General features: G+C 42.6%; 1 long non-coding RNA gene across 2 annotated transcripts; it reads left to right on the top strand.

Annotated features, from left to right (window-relative positions):
- The first annotated feature begins 15,181 nt into the window (after positions 1-15,181).
- On the top strand, positions 15,182-21,100 carry LOC118500748. Of its 2 annotated transcripts, XR_004903335.1 has the most exons (4): positions 15,182-16,124; positions 16,436-16,570; positions 17,023-17,163; positions 17,558-21,100. It is a non-coding gene; the product is annotated as an uncharacterized LOC118500748 (long non-coding RNA). The 2 variants fall into 2 exon arrangements; XR_004903334.1 differs by having other exon boundaries at positions 15,182-16,570.
- The last annotated feature ends 465 nt before the right edge of the window (positions 21,101-21,565 follow it).

Here is a 21,565-nt window from a genome sequence, read left to right as displayed (position 1 = left end):
CAGATGAAATTAAAGCAGTAATCAAAAAACTCCCAACACACAAAAGCCCTGGACCACCAGTTTTCACAGGAGAATTCTACAAAGCATTTAAGGCAGAGCTAACGCCTATCCTTCACAGACTACTCCAAAAAATCCAAGAAGATGGAAGACTCCCAAACTCTTTTTATGAAGCCAACATCATCCTAATCCCAAAACCAGATAAAGACACAACAAAGAAAGAAAACTTCAGGCCAATATCACTGATGAACATAGATGCTAAATCCTCAACAAAATATTGACAAACTGCATCCAGCAATACATTAAAAAGATCATACACCATGATCAAGTGAGATTCATTCCAGGGATGCAAGGATAGTACAATATTTGCAAATCAATAAACATAATATATCGCATAAATAAAGACAAAAATCACATGATCACATCAATAGATGTGGAAAAACCATTTAATGAGGTACAGCACCCATTTTTGATTAAAACACCCACCAAAGTGGGAATAGAGGGAGCATTCCTCAACCTAATAAAGGCCATATACGAGAGACCTACAGCCAACATCATACTCAATCGGCAAAAAATAAAAGCTTTTCCACTAAGATCAGGAACAAGACAAGGTTGTCCACTTTCACCACTTCTATTCAACATAGTACTGGAAGTCCTCGTCACAGCAATCAGACAAGGAAAAGAAATAAAAGGCATCCAAATTGGAAAGGAGGAAGCAAAATTGTCATTGTTTGCAGATGACATGATAGTGTACATAGAAAATCCTACACACTCCACAAAAAAAAAACTACTTAACCTGATAAATGGTTTTGGCAAAACAGTGGGCTACAAAGTCAATATTCTGAAATCAAAGGCATTTTTGTATACCAACAATGAAACAGCAGAAACAGAAATCAGGGGGAAAATCCCATTTGATATAGCAACAAGAAAAATAAAATACCTAGGAATAAACTTAACCAAGGAAGTAAAAGGCCTGTACTCAGAAAACTACATAACACTGAAGAAGGAAATCAAGGAAGGCACAAACAAATGGAAACATGCACCATGTTTATGGATTAGAAGAATTAACATCATCAAAATGTCCATACCACCCAAAGCAAGTTATAGATTCAATGCAATACCTATTAAAGTACCAATGGCATATCTCACAGACATAGAACAAACACATCAAAAATTTACATGGAACCATAAATGACCCCAAATAGCTGCAGCAATTTTGAGCAAGAAGAGCAAAGTAAGAGGGATCTCAATACCTGATATCAAACTCTATTACAAGGCCACTGTACTCAAAACAGACTGGTACTGGCATAAGAACAGACACAGAGATCAATGGAACAGAACAGAGAGCCCAGAAATAAACCCAAGTTTTTATGGTCAATTAGTATTTGACAAAAGGAGCATGGGCATAAAATGGAGTAAAAAAAGCCTCTTCAACAAATGGTGTTGGGAAAGCTGGACAGCTACATGCAAAAAATGAAATTTGCCCACCAACTTACACCATACACAAAAATAAATTCAAGGTGGATAAAAGACTTAAATATAAGTTGTGATGCCATAAAAGTCCTTCAGGAGAACATAGGCAGAAAAATCTCAGATATTCCACTAAGCGATATTTTCACTGATATATCCCCTAGAGCAAGGGACATAAAGGAAAGAATAAACAAATGGGATCTCATCAAATTAAAAAGTTTCTGCATGGCTGAAGAAAAGAGCATTAAAATGAAAAGAGAACCAACTATATGGGAAAACAAATTTTCCAATGATACCTCGAACAAGGGTTCGATCTCTGAAATATATAAAGAACTCATATGAATACACTCTAGACAAACAACCCAATTAAAAAATGGGTAAAGGACTTGAACAGATACTTCTCCAAGAAGGACATACAAAGGGTTCAGATTTCTAGTACAAATATTGGATACTAGAACCCTAACTGTTGCTAGAGAAGTACAACTGTATAAAAGAATTGGTATTTAAATTCAAGAGAACCTATGCACCCCAATGTTCATAGCAGCACAATCTACAATAGCCAAGTGCTGGAAGCAACCTAAATGCCCACCAGTAAGTGAGTGGATAAAAAAACTGGTACATTTACACAATGGAATACTACACGGCAGAAAGAAAGAAGGTGCTCCCACCCTTCACAATATCATGGATGGAACTGGAGAACGTTATGCTAAGTGAAATAAGCCAGGTGGCGAAATACAAATACCACATGACCTCACCTGTAAGTGGATCCTAATCAACAAAATAAACATTCAAACAAAATATAAGCAGAAACATTGAAATAAAGAACAAACTGACAGTAACCAGAGGGGAGGGGGGAGAAGGATAATGGGGGAAAATAGGGGAAGGCCCATCAAAGAACCTATAAAAAGACAAGAGGACAAAGCAGAAGAAGGTAGGCTGAAGGATGGCAGGTGGGGATGAGTGGGGCAGGGGGGCATGGTGGGGTGAAAATGGAGACAACTGTGCTTAAACAACAATACAAAAATAAAAATTTCTCATAAAAATTGGTGTTTAAATAGAAAATTTTACAGACAGAGAACAGAAAATAATTGTTCTAGGATTGCTTGTGTATTCTACAGTTTGTGGGGTTGGGGTTGGTGTGGTATTTATGTGAACCTCTACTGCTAACACAGCGGTTCTCAACCTGGGATGGCTTTGCCTCCTAAGGGACATTAGGCAATGTCTGAAGATACCATTGGTCATCACCAGTGCAGGATTTGAAGTTGCTACTGGCATCTAGTGGGTAAAGGCCAGGGATGCTGCAGTCCCTACAGTAAAGAATTACTTGGCTCAAAAGTGCTGAGTCTGAGAAACTTTGTGACAGCTCCCTGTAGCTTTGGAGAGAGAGAAACCGAAGCCTTGACGTTGGCAGTGTAGGGAAAATTTTGTGCTTCAGTGGAAAACTGTGCACTGTCTTCTGTAGAGGATCCCTTTCAGGTTTTGAGTGTCACTTTATAAGTTATTTTGCAGGTCTGTAAATCATAGCTAACCTACAGCAATACTGGCAGAGATTCAACTGACTTCCCTCTTCCACCATAGAACAAGTTTGCTTCGTCTCCATTGGCACATTCGTTTCAACATTTCTTTTGACTATTCTGACTTCTCTTTTAAACTGGTTGTAACACCTCACCAGCTTCATCATTAATGAATTGAATGAAACAATTAGCATGTTTACTTTTAACCTGTGGGAGAGTCAAACTTTACCTTTTTTGGAGAATAATCTTTTAACTGCATCGTCCACCTTTGAGGTACTGAAGGAATGGAATCATTTCCACTGGAAGATGCCCTGGCCTTGGCAACGGAGACAGAAACCTGGACTTCCACGTGAGCTTCAAAACGACAGGTGTTTGCCTGTGTGGCCTGTGGTTGTGTTCCTGGTAACTAGGGAAGTACTCAGCAGATAGTAAATTCTCCATAAATATTTATTGAGTGAATATTTGAGGCAACTGGCTGGAAATCTGCTTAGGCTGAAACAGATGGAGAAGGGAGAGATGTATTCTCAATGAGGGCAAAGGAGGGCAGACTTTTTTAAATAGAGGGAAAAGTTACCTTCATAATGGGAAAGAATTTGTGTTGAATTTCGTGGGATGCTGGCATTTGGAGCCCCTTCCATTACTGGTGGCTGCCAGTCTAAGCAGTTGAATATAATTAAGAAGAAGAAACGGCGACTTCTCTCCTTAGTGGACACTGTGGATTGGGATAAGCTCATTTATTTCAAAGACATCTGGGATAAAAATTAGAGGCATTCATAAAATACGAAGTCACTCCCACATGGATGTGTCTGCCCTACCCTAAGGTCTCGTCCACTGCCACATTCTTACTGCTGGCAAAAAACAACAGGGTCAGGCCTAACACCCCGTCCTCCGCAGCAGGGGAAGACAGAAAAAACTAGGCTTCATTCAAACCGCGGTACTCCCCAAGGCTGGTCCAGACCAGGTGGTTGCCACGATCACTACACCCTTCGCAAAGCACTGTGGGGCTGGTAGTCCAGACTGAGGAGCGGCTCCCGGCTGCGGAAGCCGCAGAACTGCATTTCCCCTTCAGGCCCGCGACTGAGCGGGCAGAGCTCGTCACGATCAGACTCCTGAAAGAACCCGGGTTAGGATTTGGGCCAAGACTGGATCCAAGCGCCAGTATGCTGTACCCTCTGTCCTTTAGCGCCTTCTATTGTCGGGTGCGGGCCTCACTCCTCTGGCGGTCGGGGGCGCAGCCTCTGCTGGAGGCTGGAACGGTTGTGGCGTCCCGGGCTACCGGGACCGTGGCTTGGAAGCCAACCGTGTCTTCCCTGCACCCTACAAGAAGTCCGAGGCAGAGGAGGCCTTAGAGATTTGCAGCCTCGTGGTGGGCACCTCTGGGCTGTGTGATAGGCTCGTGTTGGGCTCTGCCAGGGCGCCCTACTACCTAGAAGGGCTTGAGCTGCATGAGAGGGAGGTGTGCATTTTCTCCGGGTTTACTCCCCTGCTCCTTAAAGGCCGTTGTGCTGTGGGATCTACTGGGAGCGCGCTTTCTAAAGACTACTGTCTCGCACAACGGGTTTGCAAAGTGAAGCTTGTTGGTCTCTGACATTGAGTGGGACTGGAAGGGACTTGCCTCGGGTTTCCTTCACACATGGAAACTGATGAGTTCTGAGTTGCCTAGAAGGTATTCTCACATTCGTAGAAAGCCGATGGAAAGCTGGTTTGTAAATTGCCTTGAAATTTCACTCCATGTAGGTTTTAGTTCGGCGCGCACCCGCCAAGAAGGAAGGAAAGACAAAGTCCAAGGGGAACCTTTGGATCCCAAGTGAAGTATCTCTTTCCTTAGGTGGAGTTTCTTTGGCTTTATTGGCTTTTTGCATTTCTTTTCTGCTTAGAAAATGGTATCGTTTTCTAATGATAGTTCCTTTTATTGGTAATGCATTAATTTACAAAGTTATTTTGCATAGATGATGTTTGATCCCCCCAAACACCCTGGTTAAGTGGGAAGGACCACTGTGAAGCAAACTGGCTTAGCATGTTCTGTAGAAGGAATGGTCAAGGATCTTCCAGGACTAAAACTGAGTGACTCCTGTTCAGGTATCCTTCTGTTGCCGGAAGAGACCTGGTTCTTCTTGCTGACGCATGTAAAGAATTACATATCAGCAAATCTAGTAGTATGTAATCAGTTTATTAGTGGCCTGTTCCCATGGAAGAGAACAGGACTGGGTAGAGTAAGGGGGTGAAAGACACAGTTTCAGGGCAAAGCAGGGTGAGAAAAGCAAGAGCGGCTGAAGACCAGGGTGGCAAGCCTGAAGCCTGGTGGCCAGAGGCTCTGTGGCCCGAGAGCCAAGAGCACCCTGAGCCCCAGAGAGGGAGAGAGAGTGGCAGAGAGTCCTTTCTTCCCAGGACTTAGGTAGTTGGTGGCATAGGAGGGGAAAAAGTCACATATTGATTAACCGGTAAATGTGGCGCCAGCTTTCCTGGGGTAATGTGACTACCCAAGCTTAGGGATGTGTGGGGATCTGTCAGCAGGAATCCTTATCTTGCTCCAGACTCCACTTGGTCATCCTGTTGTAAAACAAATACGTGACGGGGCAGTTAATTAAAATTGTGGCACTTTCCAAAGTTATTTATGGGCTCTTTCTGTAAGCACTGGGGACCCTCTCCCACATTCAGGCCTTGGGATGAAAACAGCCTCAAGGCTCTCCTTCCTCCTTCCTGCTTCCGTTTACTATTTATTCTGCCTAATTGGTAAAAGGTGTTTCCTGGCAACCAGGGTGCTAAATGCTGGCCAGTGACAGTATTGCAGTCTCAGAGTTCTTCCTATGCTTTCTCCTGCCTCACTTCCTCCGCCAGTACCATTGCTGCCCTGTTCTGGTGTAACTTGTTCCAAGCCTGGTTAGCAATAGGATTTTCTGTGGGAATTCAGAGTTAATGTAAAATGTGTAATCTGGCTCTACTTTTGGGATTCAGTGTTTCAGCTGCAAAATTGGGACGATAAGGCAAGATTTCAAAATGTCTGAATCGAGTGAATAGCTAATGGATGGTAAATGAAATCAATACAATTAAAAAAGCCCCCCATATCTTGGGTTTTCTATTAACTTATTTACATTAATATTTGGTTGTGTACATCTCCCTGACCTTTGTTTCATAATTATGATTAGTTTAAATAAAAATCTGCAAGCCCCCACCTCAGGCTAGAGCCTCCAAAACACCGGATTCCAGCCACATTATTCCATGAAGTAGCTAGGTGATCCTGGGAGATCTCCTCTGGCCTTTAGGGGGCACCTCACCCAATCTCAGTAGCACCCACTTTCCCTACCAACATTCTTTCCTGAGATGCCAACACTACTTGAATTTTGTATTTTCTGCTTTTTAATACAGATGTATTCATTTCATTTACTTACCAGGTTTTTTTGTTTTGAGTGCCCAGCAGTGTCGAGTAGTTGGTATATGGTCACCAGAAATGTGGCTAAAGGAAGGAGAAGATTCTGGCCCTGGGTAGTTTTCCTGTGGGATAACTAATTCAGGTCCACACACTTGTTGAGCATGTTCCTGTACTAAATTGTTGCGTACTTAGTTGCTCTTTACAGGGGGTATCCTTTGCTCCATTGAAGGCTATTTTTCCTGTAGCACCTTGTGACTTGGATTTATTTTACTCACTTGTGTAAGATTACTCACTTGTGTAAGATTATTGTAAGATGCTGTTGATGCCATCTTTGGAATGTTCTCAGAGCTGACCCTTCACTTTGACTTACCAGCTGGCCAGTTTGGGCTCTCCCCAAGACCAAATGATAGCAGTTGCCCTTATCTTGTCCCCTTGTAACAGAAACGCATCCCACTCTGAAGTCTTTTTGTACTCTGGTTCTTCTGTGCCCACCATTGGTAGGAATTGTGGCTCTCAATGCCAGAGTTTGGTAAAAAGGAAAGGAACTATTTAATTAAAAGTTATACAGGTTTAGAAAAATGGCGGAATTCTACTGTTAAATCTCACTCCCTTTAGAAACGAAGATACACCCACAAGCACACAGTCCTGCCCTCCCCCCCAACCCCTTTTCCCTGTCAGGCCAGTCTCAGAGCAAGCCAGTCAGAAGTACCACCCTCCAGAAGGAAAAAACAGAATTTCACAGCTCACTTCTCCCAGTTCCTTCCAGTAGTCCATGCTCAGCTGAGCAAGTCTCCCACAGCTCCCATCACCATCAGCTGTGTCCCTCAGTTCTCTAGTTCTTAGTTCAAAACCACATGACAGGCTGCCTTTTTGTTTAAATCCCAGCCTGGAACCTCTTCCATAACCCCATTTCCGACTCCTTCTACTGTTGGCTACACGTGCTGGCATTCCTGTATTCTCTGCCTTTCTTTGCTGCCAAGGTTACACCAGGCAGGCTTGGTCCGTAGCTTGGAGCTAACCATCTCCAAGCTCTCACACAGGCGCTGTAACCCAGGAGACCTTGCCTCCCAGCTACATCACACATCAAAGTCGGCTGTCAAAGTCCTGCCCCTCTCCCTAGCTTCTCACAGGCTTTGAAGCTAGCTTGCTGTTATTGATATGCAAAATAACTCTCAATTCCTGTGCTGCTGCCTTTCCCAGCCCCAAAGCTAGGATTTTGTGGGGTGGGACTTGGGGCTTCTCTGCTTGCACCCGGTTACACCCTCTTTTGACCTCCAAGTGGTGCATTATCTTCTACAAAGCAAGTTTCACTATGGACTTCCTTTGCCAAATGAATTCATTGTTAATTAGTTGCTGGAATCTAAGACATTTGAAGTGAAATGATATTTTAGCAAATGGAACTCTCTGAAGTTGCTTATTCAAAGTTATTCATAGAGGAGTTATTAATATTGTTAAGAGATGGTTTTTCAGAAAGGTAGAATCATTATTTTTATACATACATACATATATATATTTACACATATAACAAAGACTTTATTTAACTCATTAAATCAATGAGGGAACTGAAAAAGATACTATACCAGTTCACAGGAAATGCAGTCAAAAATGGTAAAATCTATAAGACCTGTCTCTAGGGTAGTAATTAAATAGATCTCACAAAACACAATTAATTTGCATTGCTATGGACAAGAACTATTTGTATTTTTTTTAGTTTTTTATTGATACCATTAGAGATATCCCCATTTTCTTGCCCTTTGCCCACCTCTACCCAACCCCACACCTCCTATTTCCCTGACCTTCACCACACGTATCTGTGTCCATGGCCTATATATATGTGGGGTCTGTCCGGAAAAGGTCCAGCCATTGTTGAGAATGGTTTGGGCAACATCACATACCCTGGCAGCCAGGAAGAGTGGACTGGAATGTGCATGTATGAACAATGATGACTTCATTGTACTAGTCAGTGGGGGTGGTAGATGCTATTGAGTGAGCAAGTGTACTGTGTGACCATGGCATTCAAAATGACTGGGCAACTAGAGCAACGAATCTGCATTAAATTTTGTGTTAAGCTTGAACATTCTTCCACAGAAAGTATTCGGATGATTCAGAAGGCCTCCAGGGACAATGCAATGAATGCAGTACAAATAAAAGTGTGGCACAAACACTTCAAAGATAGTCAAGAATCTGTTGAAAGTGATCCACAGTCTGGAAGGCCTGCAACAAGCAGAACACCTGAGAATGTTGCATATGTACAGGCTGCAGTCAACCAAGATTGGCAACTGACAGTACAAGAACTAGAAGGTGGTCTGAGATTTTCACGGAGGGTCTTTGCCTGAAACGTGTCATGGCAAAATTCATTCCACAGCTTCTGCCACCAGAGCAAAAGGAACAATGTGCTAGAGTTGCTAATGACTTGATTCACACCACCACCAATGAACCAGATTTCCTCAAGAAGGTCATAACCAGAGATGAATTGTAGGTCTATGGCTAATGATCTGGAAGTGAAGGCCCAGTCGTCCCAACGGAAGTTGCCTCATTCTCCATGCCTGAAGAAGGCATGGAAAAATCACAGCAAGATCAAGACCACGTTAACTTTGTTTTTTTGGTTGTGATGGTGTTGTCCATCATGAGTACACACCTCCAAGCCAAATAATTAATAAGGAGTACTACTTCGATGTTCTACATAAGTTGAGAGATGCAATACAATGAAAATGGCTGCAGCCATGAACAACTGGTGATTGACAGCCTCATCACAGCAACATGCCCAATCATGTGTCATGTCTCATGCAGAGTTTTTTTGGCCAACATCAAATCACTCAAGTAACTCAGGCCCCCAACAGCCCAGATTTGGTGTCCTGCAACTTCTGGCTTTTCCCAAAATTAAAATCACCTTTGAAAGGAAAGATTTCAGACCGTTGATGAGATACTAGAAAATATGATGGGGCAGCTGATGGCGATTCTGACAAAGGATTTTGCAGAGTGTTTTGAACAGTGAAAGAGACACTGGGAGAACTGTGTGAGGTCCCAAAGTCTTACTTTGAATGGGACTGAGGTGTCATTGTCCTATGTACAATGTTTCTTGTATCTTAGATCTTCTATAAATGTCTCTATTTTTCATATTAACATGGCTGGCTACTTTCTGGACAGTCCTTTGTGTTCTTTAGCTAATCCCTTCATCTTCTTTTATCTATTTCCCCCATCCCCTCCCCACTGACATTTCTTAGTCTGTTCCATGTATCTAAGTCTCTGGTTCTATTTTGTATATTAGTTTATTTTGTTCATTAGATTCCATATATAAGTGAAATCACATGGTGCTTGTCTTTCTCTGGCTTATTTCACTTAGCATAGTAATCTCCAGGTCCATCCATGCTATTGCAAAGAGTAAGAGTTCCTTCTTTTTTACAGCTGCACAGTGTTCCATTGTGTAAATGTATCACAGCTTTTTTATCCACTCATTTACTGATAAGCATTCGAGCTGTTTTCAGATCTTGGCTATTGTAAGTAACACTGCTATGAACATAGGGGTATATAGATTCTTTCTGGTTGGTGTTTTGGGATTCTTAGGAAATATATCCAGAAGTGGATCCCTGGGTTAAAAGACAGTGCCATTTTTAATATTTTAAGGAAACTCCATAATGTTTTCCACAGTGGTCACACCAATCTGCATTCCCACCAACAATGTACTGGGGTTCTCTTTTCTGCACATTCCCGCCAGCACTATCATTTGTTGATTTACTGATGGTAGCCATTCTGGCAGGTGTGAGGTGATAACGCATTGTAGTTTTAATTTTAATCTCTCTGATGAGTAGTGATGTTGAGTATTTTTTCCTATGGCTATTGGCCATCTGTATGTCCTCTTTGGAGAAGTATCTATTCGGGTCCTTTCCCCATTTTTTATTGGATTGTTTGTCTTCCTGGTGTTGAGTTGTATAACTTCTTTTACATTTTGGAGATTAACCCCATATCAGAGGTATCATTGGCAAATATGTTTTCCCATATGGTGAGTTTCCTTTTTATTTTGTTTATGGTTTCTTTTGCTGTGCAGAAGCTTCTAGCTTGATGTAGTCCTATTTGTTTATTTTTCCTGTGTTTCCTGTGCCCTAGGAGACATATCAGCAAAAATATTGCTATGCAATATGTCTGAGATTTTACTGCCTATGTTTTCTTGTAGATTTTTATGGTTTCATGACTTAACACTTACATCTTCTATCCATTTTGAGTTTAATTCTTTGTATGGTATAAGTTGGTGGTCTAGTTGCAGTTTTTTTAATGTACTTGTCCAATTTTCCTAATACCGTTTATTGAAGAGACTGTTTTTACTCCATTGTATGCTCACCTTCGTCAAATATTAATCGACCAAAAAGGCATGGGCTTATTTTTGAGCTGTCTGTTCTGTTGCATTGATCTATATGCTCATTCTTGTGTCAGTACCAGGCTGTTTTGATTACAATAGTTTTGTAGTATAGATTGGTATCTGGTATTGTGATTCCTCCAACTTTGTTCGTCTTTCTCAAGAGTGCTGAGGCTATTTGAGGTCTTTTTGGTTCCATATAAATTTTTAGAATATTTGTTCTAGATCTGTGAAATATGTCATTGGAATTTTGATAGGAATTGCATTGAATCTATAGGTTGCTTTGGGTAGTTCATGGACATTTTCATGATGTTAATTCTTCCAGTCCAAGAACACAGTATATACTTCCACTTGTTTGCATCTCCCTCTCTTTTTTTATTAAATGTCCTATACTTTTACAAGTACAGGTCTCATACCTCCTTGGTTAAGCTTATTCCTAGGTACCTTATTTTTTGTTATTGCAATAGTAAATTAGATTGTCTTCTTAATTTCTCTTTCTGAGAGTTCATTGTCGATGTATAAAAGTACCACAGATTTCTGGATATTAATTTCATATCCTGCTACTTTGGCAACATTACAGAAATATAAAAGATTGTTAAAAAGATACTATGAACAATTAGATACCAATAAATTGGAAAACCTGGGAAAAACAGACAAATTTCTAGAAACATATAACAGACCAACACTGAGTCAGGAATAATTGGAAAACTTGAACAATAACAAATAATGAAATTGAAGCGGTAATAAAAAAAAAAAAACTCCCAGCAAACAAAAGTCCTATACCAGATGGCTTCACAGGCAAATTTCCCCAAACATTCAAAGAAGAACATCTATCCTCTTCAAACTATTCCATAAAATTCAAATGAAGGAAAGACTTTCAAGCTCTTTTTACAAGGTCAGCATTATCCTTTTTCCAAAACCAGATAAAGACACTACAAAGAAAGAATATTATAGACCAATATCCCTGATAACATAGATGCTAAAATCTTCAACAAAATGTTAGCAGACCAGATCCAGCAATATATTAAAAATATCATACATCTTGACCAAGTACAATGTATTCCAGGGATTGAAGGTTGGTACAATATCTCCAAATGAGTAAATGTGATACATCACATAAACAAAATGAAAGATAAAAATTACATGGTCATATCAGTAGGTGCAAAAAAAGCATGAGATCAAATCTAGCACCCATTTATGATAACTCTCAGCAAAGTGGGAATAGAGAGATCATACCTCAATATAACAAAGACCATATATGAAAAACCTATAGCCAACATCATACTCAATGGGCAAAAACTAAAAGCATTTGCCTTGAGATCAGAAACAAGACAGGGTTGTTTGCTTTCACCACTCTTATTCAACATAGTACTAGAAGTCCTAGCTACAGCAATTAGATAAGAAGTAAAAGACATGTAAATTGGAAAAGAGGAAGTAAAATTGTCATTTTTTGCATATGACATGATACTTTACATAGAAAACCCTGAAGAATCCATGAAAAAAACTACTAATAAATGAATTTGGCAAAGAATTGTTTGCATTGTTAATATTTTTTTTCAAGTTAAAGTCTATTTCTGGAGTTGTAAAATGGCTTAGTCAAGGTGTTAGTGGCATTGGGTTCTTTGGTTCCCCAAGATAGAAATTGAGAGGAAACCCCATAGAAGTTTCTAGGCAGATTTCATTAAGCTTATGCTCAAGCACAGAGAAAAGGACAGTCCTCTGAAATGGCTCAGGGGCTGGCTCTGCTTGGCTGTTTTTATAAGCTGGGGACAAACTGAGCTTGCCTGAAAAGGAGGGCATTTTGGAAAAGGCAGGCTTGCAGAATTTTCCATTTCAGGCTTGGGTGATGTCCTTTTCCAGCTCTGTTGTTTGGTCATTGGCTCCTGAGTTGTGGGAGCAAGATGGCTGACAAACCTTCATCTACTGTGCATACTGGTCAGCAGTTGAAGCAGGCAGAGGAAAATAAAATCAGCTACTTCTGTGTTTTTGAGTAGGGAATGGAGGCATAGTGATATTTGGGGATCCCGCATTCCTTTTAGCCATCTGGCACCCTTGGGGTCCTGGGCAGAGGTCTCTATGCTGTCTCAAAGGCAAAAGCGCACACCCCCATAGAGTCAGATAAAACAGTACCTACAGGCTTCATTGAATGGACATCCAGTAATCTCTCCTGTCCATTTTCAAGTCTGAAGTTTTTTCTTAGAGCATTGAATTCATCTCTAAGTGTGGATAATGGGTTTTGAGATCAAGGGTCTGTTGTGAGATATGCCTTTAATAACATTTATAAATATTCTTGACAGTGTATAATAAATGGGAGCTGCTGCTCTGGTTTTTAACTGTTTTGCCTTGGACTGGCAGGGGACTGTTTCCAGGAAGTTGCTTGGGAACTGAGCTCCACATTAGTTCTTGACTGTCTGTAACCTGACCATGTTGTGTTGTTTGTGTTCTGACTAACCTCAGCTTGGTCCCTGCTCTGCCCCTAGTCTACTCATAGGTCCCTCCCACCTTTTTTAAGAAGACAGGCTCAGTAGTGATGCCTGTTTCTTGTCTGTTGCACTCAGGAAGTGTTGTACATCTTTGTAAGTCCTTCCTGTTGCAGATGAAGACTTTCTCATGTTTCTAAGTTTTTGCCCTGTTTCCATATTCTTTCAAACAGGCCTATGTAAAATGTGGACTCCTTGGCATCAACTGGACAGTGTGATTTGCTATTTTGAGGTTATTTCTGACTCCCCCCTCTTCTGTTAACTCTGGGGGAGGAGGTGGTAGATGGTGGGCTGGATATGTCCCTCATGTTCCCTGTAAAGCCACCACCATGAAGGTATTTGTGGTCAGTCCCCTGACTTCTAGATGTTAAGGTTTTGTGAAAATGCTCTGAAGCCCTGGCCAAGTAGCCCAGTTGGTTGGAGCATCATCCCAATGCACCAAGGTTTCAGGTTTGATCCCCAGTCAGGGCACGTACAGGAATCAACCAGTGAATGTGTGAATGGGTGGTGCAACAAATCAGTGTTTCTCTCACTCCCCTTTTCTCTCCCTTTAAAATCAAGAAATAAAATTTTAAAAGGAAAAGAAAAGAAAAGGCACTGAAGCCAGAGACCTCGGTTTTCTGTTATTTGGGTGTACCTAGGCTCTATTTCCACCCCCCTATGGTCTTTCCTATATGATTACCCAGTGCGCACCTGCTGGCCAGTTTTGGAAGACTGACTTAAGTTGCTGTACATTGTAAGCAAACCAAGCTTTTTGTCTGATATGATGTAGGGAGTGTTAAATATTAGACAAAAGGCCCAAAATGGAGTCATTTATGCTAAGCCCAGCTCACCAAACTATGTCTTAATTAGTTTGGCTCTCCCAGAAATGGAATCTTAAGCCAGTCAATTCTCCTTAAGAATCACCTACTAGGTCAGTAATCTGCTGATATATCCCTCCATCTCTTAAAAAGTTTATAGAAGTCTTTGATTTGGGGCAGTTCCTTGGAGCTTCTTTCTGTCTGCTAGATCGGATGCTGCCCAATTCAAACCAGTTTTTGCTTAAATAAACACTTAACATTTTAAATATTGCTTAGTTTATCTTTCAACAGCAAGAATTGGTGAAGTCAGTGTCAGAGATGAAAGGAGGAGGGCTCTGCTGATAAATTGCCACTGGGCACTATAATAAAGTACAGCTTTGAAATTCAGTGGCTATGTTTCTGTAAAATGGGCACAGTACCTGCTGTGCACCCAGGATGGCAAATTAATGTTCGTAATAATTTTATAGCTCTCAGAAGTGGGCTCAAGAGGAATAAAAGATGGTATTAATCAGTTTTGTTCCATGCTGTGAGGTGAATGGGTATGTTCTTGAGATGTCTTCTGGATGTTTTGTGTGGTGTGATGGATGTGGGGAGGTAGAAGCGGTAGGGGATACAATATGGGGCTGTGAGGAAGTGGGGGCTGGTCTGAGGTCAGCTGAATGTTCCTGCACTTCCCTTAGACAGGGGTTCTTGGGCTTCTTCAGTCACCTTTGGGAGTTGCCCTTGCTTTGTTTACTCTGCTCAACTAGAAGGGAGGAGGAAACTCAATAGTGAGATCTCAACAGAATTTTAATCGTCACGTGTGTGTGTGTGTGTGTGTGTGTGTGTGTGTGTGTGTTTAGTCTCAGGGACCCTCAGGCAAGCTCTGAAGTCTGTGGGTTTTTCAGGCAATCTCAGGTTAACAAATCCAGATCATTGCAGGCTTGACCCTAGAGAGAATATAAGGTGCCTGCAGTTGGCAGCTGGTTCCCGCAGGTGCTGACTTGACTCGGATTAGGGTGTCTCTGTGTTTAGGGAAGGCTCAGGAGTTGTCAGCCCCTGTGGCTGCTCAACAGGTTTTACTGCCCTGCTCTTGTTTGTAAGAACAAAGCCCAGAGGAGAGGCTTGCCTGAATGCTAACCTCTTCTAGATGGGGGGGGGGGGGGGTGCGGTGGGGGGGACGGGGGGGGGGGGGGGGGGAGGGTGGCGGACAGGGGGGAGGGGGGATGGTGCTCAGGAGACAAAGTCCAGCCACACTTTGTCTTTCAGGAGTGGTTGTGGTGCCAGTGTTTTGGCTCCTGGAAGCCTTCTCATTGGCCTGACATGGTCTTCATACACTCTGCTACCTTAGCACCAAGCTTGTGGAGGATTTTAAGCACAGGAATTAACTGTGGATTTCATAGTACTGATATCAGAACCTTACAAGATGCATCATACCCAGTGATTAAGACTTAAATTTTAATAAGGTGGTGTTTTTCTTAAGATTTTTTTAAAAATCATGTTTTCCTGAGAGGTATAGTCCCCCAGATAAACAAATAAGCCCACTCTAACAACCCTCTGGGGTCTACAAATGATTATATATTTTTACTAAACATAAAAGTTGAGTTCTAGCTTTTTCCTGTAAAAGGCAGTATCACAGGGCAGTATAGGGAAGAAGTTAAGGCTGGGAAGCTAGACCACCTGGGATCATATTCTAGTTCTGCCACTTGTTAGCCGTGTGACTATCCTGTCACTGTCCTTTACCTCTCTGTGCCTCAGTTTGCTCACCTGTAAAATGGAGAAAATAGTTGTAACTTATCTTTAGGATTGAAAGAGTTTATCTGTACACAGTTCTTTAAATGTTGCCAGGCACATAATAATAGCAAGCACTGGCATTGTTCTTTCTGTAGTTAGTACTCACTTCCTTAGGCTTTGTAATGTCCCGTTCTTGTGATGTGAGATGTTAAGTTCACCTACTTTTTCACCAAGAGTGGGGACACAGAATGAAAGACAGCCGTCATTCGGGGTAGTGTGTTCATTTTCTGTTGGATTTGAGCAAATGTGTACATGACAAGAAGAATACAGTGAGGACAGTGAAAATCCAGCAGCATGGCTTTTGTCTCCACAGCCGGAAGAGTGAAATAAGAGAACCTGAACCTCATCTGTGTTCCCACTTCCTTCCCGGTATGTCTTGCTTTCCATTCTGTATCTTTGCAGTAGCTCAGGGTAGAGGTAGAAGGGGGACAGTTTCTAAATCAAACAATAAAAATGTGATAGTTACTAGGAAAAATTTTATAGAGAATCTCAAACATGCTGATCCTACTGGATCAAACCCGCACTAACGAATGAGGGCTTGATTTTTCTTTGTATACATTTGTCTGAGGGAGTCAAAAAACAACTCTTACAAATAAAGATGCTAATAAGGTATAAAACACTCATTTGAAAGGATAATATGCTCCCCTATGTTCACTGCAGCATTATTTAATGTACAATAGCCAAGATTTGGAAGCAGCCCAAGTGCCCATTATTAGATGAGCGATGAAACAGCATTGATACGTTTACACAATGGAATACTACTCAGCCATAAAGAGAGGGAAATCTTACCCTTTGTGGCAGCATGGATGAACCTGGTGAGTATTGTATAAGTAAAATAAGCCAGGCAGAGGAAGACAAGTAACCATATGATTTCACTTTTATGTGGAATCTAAAGAACAAAACTATAAATGATATAGATATACACTTATAGATACAGAAAACAGACTGACAGATGTCAGAAGGGAGGGCGGTTGGGGGGCTAAGTGAACAGTGAAGGAATTAAGCAAAGAAAAAACTCTCACAGATGCAGACTACAGCACGGTGATTACCAGGGGAAAGGGGTTGGGGGAAGGTAGAAGAGGGTAAAGGGGAGATAAATGGTGATGGAAGGAGACATGACTTGGGGTGATGGACACACAATACAGTATACAGAGGATGTATTACAGAATTGTACACCTGAAACCTGTATAATTATATTAACCGATGTCACCCCAATAAATTATATTAACCAATGTCACCCCAATAAATTCCACTTTTTTTAGAAAAGGAAGGACATTGTGATACATGCTACCACCTTGATGGACCTTGAAGACACTATGCTCAGTGAAATAAGCCCATCACAAAAAGACAAATACTGTGTGATTCCACTCATAGGAGGTCCCTAGAGTCTTCAGTGTCATAGAGACAGGTAAGAGGGAAATCACGAGGGATGGGGCAGGGGCACAAGGAGTTGTTTAGTGGGGATAAAGTGTCAGCTGGAGAATATGGAAGCAGTAATGGAGATCATGGTGGTGTCAGCCACACAACAACATAAATGTGCTTAACACTGCTGAACTGTGCATTGAAAAATAGTTAAAATGGCAAGCTTCATTGCGAGTATTTTACTGTGATAAAAATATCCATAAAAAAAAAAGAAAAAGCAGGCCAGGCCTTACAAACAGAACTGGGGTGAGTTGGGCTCACACTACCTGAACTCCTACTTTCATGAGGCCTCTGGACACACAGCAATGAGAAGAGCCTGGGGACTGAGGCCCGTAGAGCAGTCCTAGACAAGCCTGGGTTCTCTTCTTTCTACCTTACAGGTACATTAAGAAAACCAAATGATGCCAGTGTGGGGAGTCGCCATTGTGTGCAGGTGCAGGGAGTTGCATATCAGGCCAGCTGCTACCTTCTCACACATTTGAGGACAGCTGAGCAGGCCCACCCGATGCACAGCCACCTGCAGCTAACAGATGGGGACCCTGCATGGTGACCCCACCTGCCAGCAGTGCCAGTGTCGCCCATGAGAAAAGTGCCAAACAGCACTCAAAATGGTGGTTTATTTTCAACATTTACATTAATAAACATTTTAACCCCAAACAACTGATTCCATATAATTTTTCTATCAAAAGAAAATTGTAGAATTTACCTTCTAAAGTAATAACTCCTAGCACTGTGTTGGTGTGTGTCCACTGCAGGACACACATTAGAAGCAGATGGCATTGTTGCTCAAGGCTGTCAATGTCTTTAACTTCATCGGAAGGTAGGGCCAAAGGTTTAAATTTAAGGTCTTAAGGTTACAATGAAAAAAGTCCCTTCCCAGTGCATGCACGTAGACACACACACTCACATTCATACACATTCATTAACAATCATTTATACACACCGACATTCACACATTCACAATTACATCCATTTACACACCCATTTGTTGTGAGGGGCTGGGCTTGATGCCCATCAGTGCTGCACCTGGCATCCCTGTACCTGTTATTGGTCCCAGGGAATGTGTCCTCCTCACTCCCCAGATTTAGCCAATGTCAAGATCTTCTGCTTCTGAAACATTATTAACAGTTTGCTTGGGTTTCCTTAAACTTCTTCCTGGTGTAGCCGTTCCAGCTCAACCACAGCACACCAGTTGCCCCCCCCAGACTGGCAGGCCACTGTGTCAGATGATGAGCAGCATGACAGTTGCAAAATAAAAAAAGGAGAAAGGGAAAGAAAGTCATCAAACCCACGTTTCATAGGATCATTAAGAGCTCCTAAGGAAATGCTGAGCTCTGTAGAATCTTCACATCCCAACCTCTCCTTTATGGATAATTTTCTTTTTTTGCCTGTCACGTGAAATGCATCTTAGATGAGAAGAGAGAAAACAGCCCCAATCCTGCCACTGGCTGATGGGAGGGGATGCAGTCTGGTTCCCTCCTTGGGGATGTGCCCATGAGTGTTGAGGCAGCCCTATCAGACTCCCTGTCTATCTCCTTTCATGCGAATTTACTAGAACAGGTCAGTGTTGTAGACTCAGATGTAGGACCACGTTTCCAACACAGCACAAGGCATGAGCAGCATCACTGTAGCAAAGGCAGGCTGACACATTAGTGACAGTAGCAAGAAAGACAGGATACTTGCTGACATTTACCATGTGTCCAGTGTCATGGTATGGACTATCCATGAATTGACTTCATTTAAACCTCAAACAGCCTAGGTTGTAATTAGTTATTACCCCACTGGACAGATGCAGAAATTGAGGGTTAAATATCTTTCTCTAGAAAGGTCAAAAGTGGAGAGCAGAGCCTGACCTTTTCCCCTGGGGAAAGTAATAAATGCACATGTTTAACATACAAAATAGTGCAGAGGGCTGATTAGACAGGGAGAGAGATGGGGAAAAGGAGAGAGATGGATGATGGGAAAAAGGGATGAAGGAGGGGAGGCAAGGAGAAGGGAGCTAGAAGAGAGGAGGTGAGGAGCCCACTCGCCCACCTCCCCACCTCCAGTCCTGCTTCTCAGAGGAACCCCTTCTGTTGGCTCTGAGGTTATATCTCCAGGGGTCACCTCCATACCTTTTGATTAACCTAACACACTTTGACCAGCTTCAGTGCTTTTCCTGCTGACAGGTAGGGAGGTGGATCGCCCCAGCTCCCAGTACAGTCACATCAGAGTCTGGCATATTTGCAGGTGTATCTGCAACAACCATCGATTTGTAGCACTTTCCCCTAATGAGGGAGGTTCCCTTGATGCCCCACTGTGCATGTGAAGGTGGCCACAGAGTCAGCCTTCTCTCCCCAACCTCTCTACTGCCGATGACAGACAATTCACCTTGTTAAGGTTGACAGTCCTTATAGTCTCTGGTGTTTTGCATATAGAGTTCAGAAAGTTGAAAACCAATTAACCTGAATTAGCATAGCTAATCACTGTAACAGACACTTCTCAAAATGAAGAGTGGCGCAAACACAATCATTTGTTTCCTGTGTACCTGCTTGTGAAGGTAAGCAGGTTTGTGAGCAGCCACACGGGACCCCAGATACAAGGTTCTGCCTCCCTGGCCCTGTGAGTTCCACAGCCATCCTCAGTCATCCCATCTGAGCCACTGCCTGGAGGACCCCTGCAAGGTCCCCTGACATGGGTTGTGGCACCTGGTCACATGACCTCCCAGGTGGGAAGTCCCCTGGCTGGCCAACCTCCTGAAGCTCATGACATCTACACCCCTGTATCAAGGGACCGAGTGCCTGACCTGCCTCTGGGTTGGACTTTTTCTACTCACAGGAGAGGTCCTAGTGCCAAACTCAGGAGTGTTTCTTTCTTACACTTTACCAAGTATTCAAACCAACCCTTGTTTTCCCCGAACCAGATTGGGCCATGCATTTATTATGGAGTGTTTCCTTAGGGTTTCTAATTGCCTTTCCCTGTTGTGAGAGCAGAAATTCCAAGTCTCGTCACATGCTCAGACCATTCTCAGACCCACTCTGTTTCCTCCGTGGTAGGTGTGCTCTCACGCTGCCTCTGATTAGACTAGCAGCCCCATAGCTGGACCATAACTGCTTGTCTCGCTTTGGAGTGGCTAGTGATCTTTTTCCTTCATTCTCCACCTTCTGTGGTCCCCATTTCCCACCCTCTTAGATTTCATTACCAAGTCTGTGGGCACAACCCCCCAGGAACATCTCTCCTAGGCCCATGAGTAGTGTGCCTCTGTGTAACTGGCTGCACACCAGCCACCCAGATGTGCCCTGGCTCCATGGCATCGGACTTTTGGCACCTTGGACCCTGATGTTTCATCCTTTGCACAAAGCAACATGAAGCCAGTGTGATTGTAAGTGCCTCTCACAGGTAGCCCAGAAGGCGACAACCAGAGACTAAATCCTATAGTGTCTATCGTGTCCCTGTACTGTGAGAACACTTCTAGCAACTGTCCCTACGCTTCAGGGCTACTCAACAACAGAAGGCCACTTAGAGCTGTATGTGGGTGAACACCTAAAATGATCTGAGTATCTTTAAAAAGATATTCAGACACCTGTGTGTGTTTCACAGTCTACATGCAGACACTCTCAGGGGAGAATAACCATATTCTACCCTACTTACTGCATCTCACTTTCAAAGCTTTGGGCCTGATTTAATGTCTGCAGTGTCTCAGATATTTTGACAAGTGTTTCCCTATCACTTGTCTCATTTGCACCAAAGTACTATAGGCCTCTTCGGGGGGAGTTGAACAGTTGACTCAACAGACTTCTGGAGTTCTTACATGTGCCTGGCACTGTCCTGGGTGCTGGAGAATTGGTGAAGCTGCTCTCTATCCAGACTGCATAGTGAATGCACGTGAGGAAAGTGCACAGAACTAAATACTCATGCACAAATGGGCAACAAGAGAACCAGGAAATCTGGTCAGGAGAGCATACCCATCCTTTTGCCCCTGTATCTGTGCAGCCAACTCCATCCACCTTCAGGAAGAATATCCAGAGAAAAGAATGAAAGTATGTCATGGCAACCAACATAGCCCTTCAAAGGATTATGAGAAAAGAAAACACTGTCCACTTATTTCTAAAGTAAGTCTACTTACTGTCCAGACCAACTTTCTTCCTTCCTGTTCTCCTTCTACAAAAAACACAAGACATCATTCTGGAGCCACCTAGATGGGGCAGGTTCACGGCCAGCCATCCCCACACTGATGACAATCATGAACCCGGGACAGAATAGAAAAGGCTGGTAACTATGGATTCTGGCAAGGAAGCATCAGCGAGGAGACCAGCACAGTGGTGACCTGACTGGTTTTCCCTCCTTAATACCAGCTTTTTCCTAAAGGCAATGAGTCTCAGTACTGCTCCCTGCTCCATGGGCAGGAT

The sequence above is a fragment of the Phyllostomus discolor genome, chromosome 5 (assembly GCF_004126475.2).
Source record: "Phyllostomus discolor isolate MPI-MPIP mPhyDis1 chromosome 5, mPhyDis1.pri.v3, whole genome shotgun sequence".
In the NCBI taxonomy this organism is placed as follows: Eukaryota; Metazoa; Chordata; class Mammalia; order Chiroptera; family Phyllostomidae; genus Phyllostomus; species Phyllostomus discolor.
Note: the sequence above shows the minus strand (reverse complement) of the source record. Positions and strands in the feature narration are given on the sequence as shown.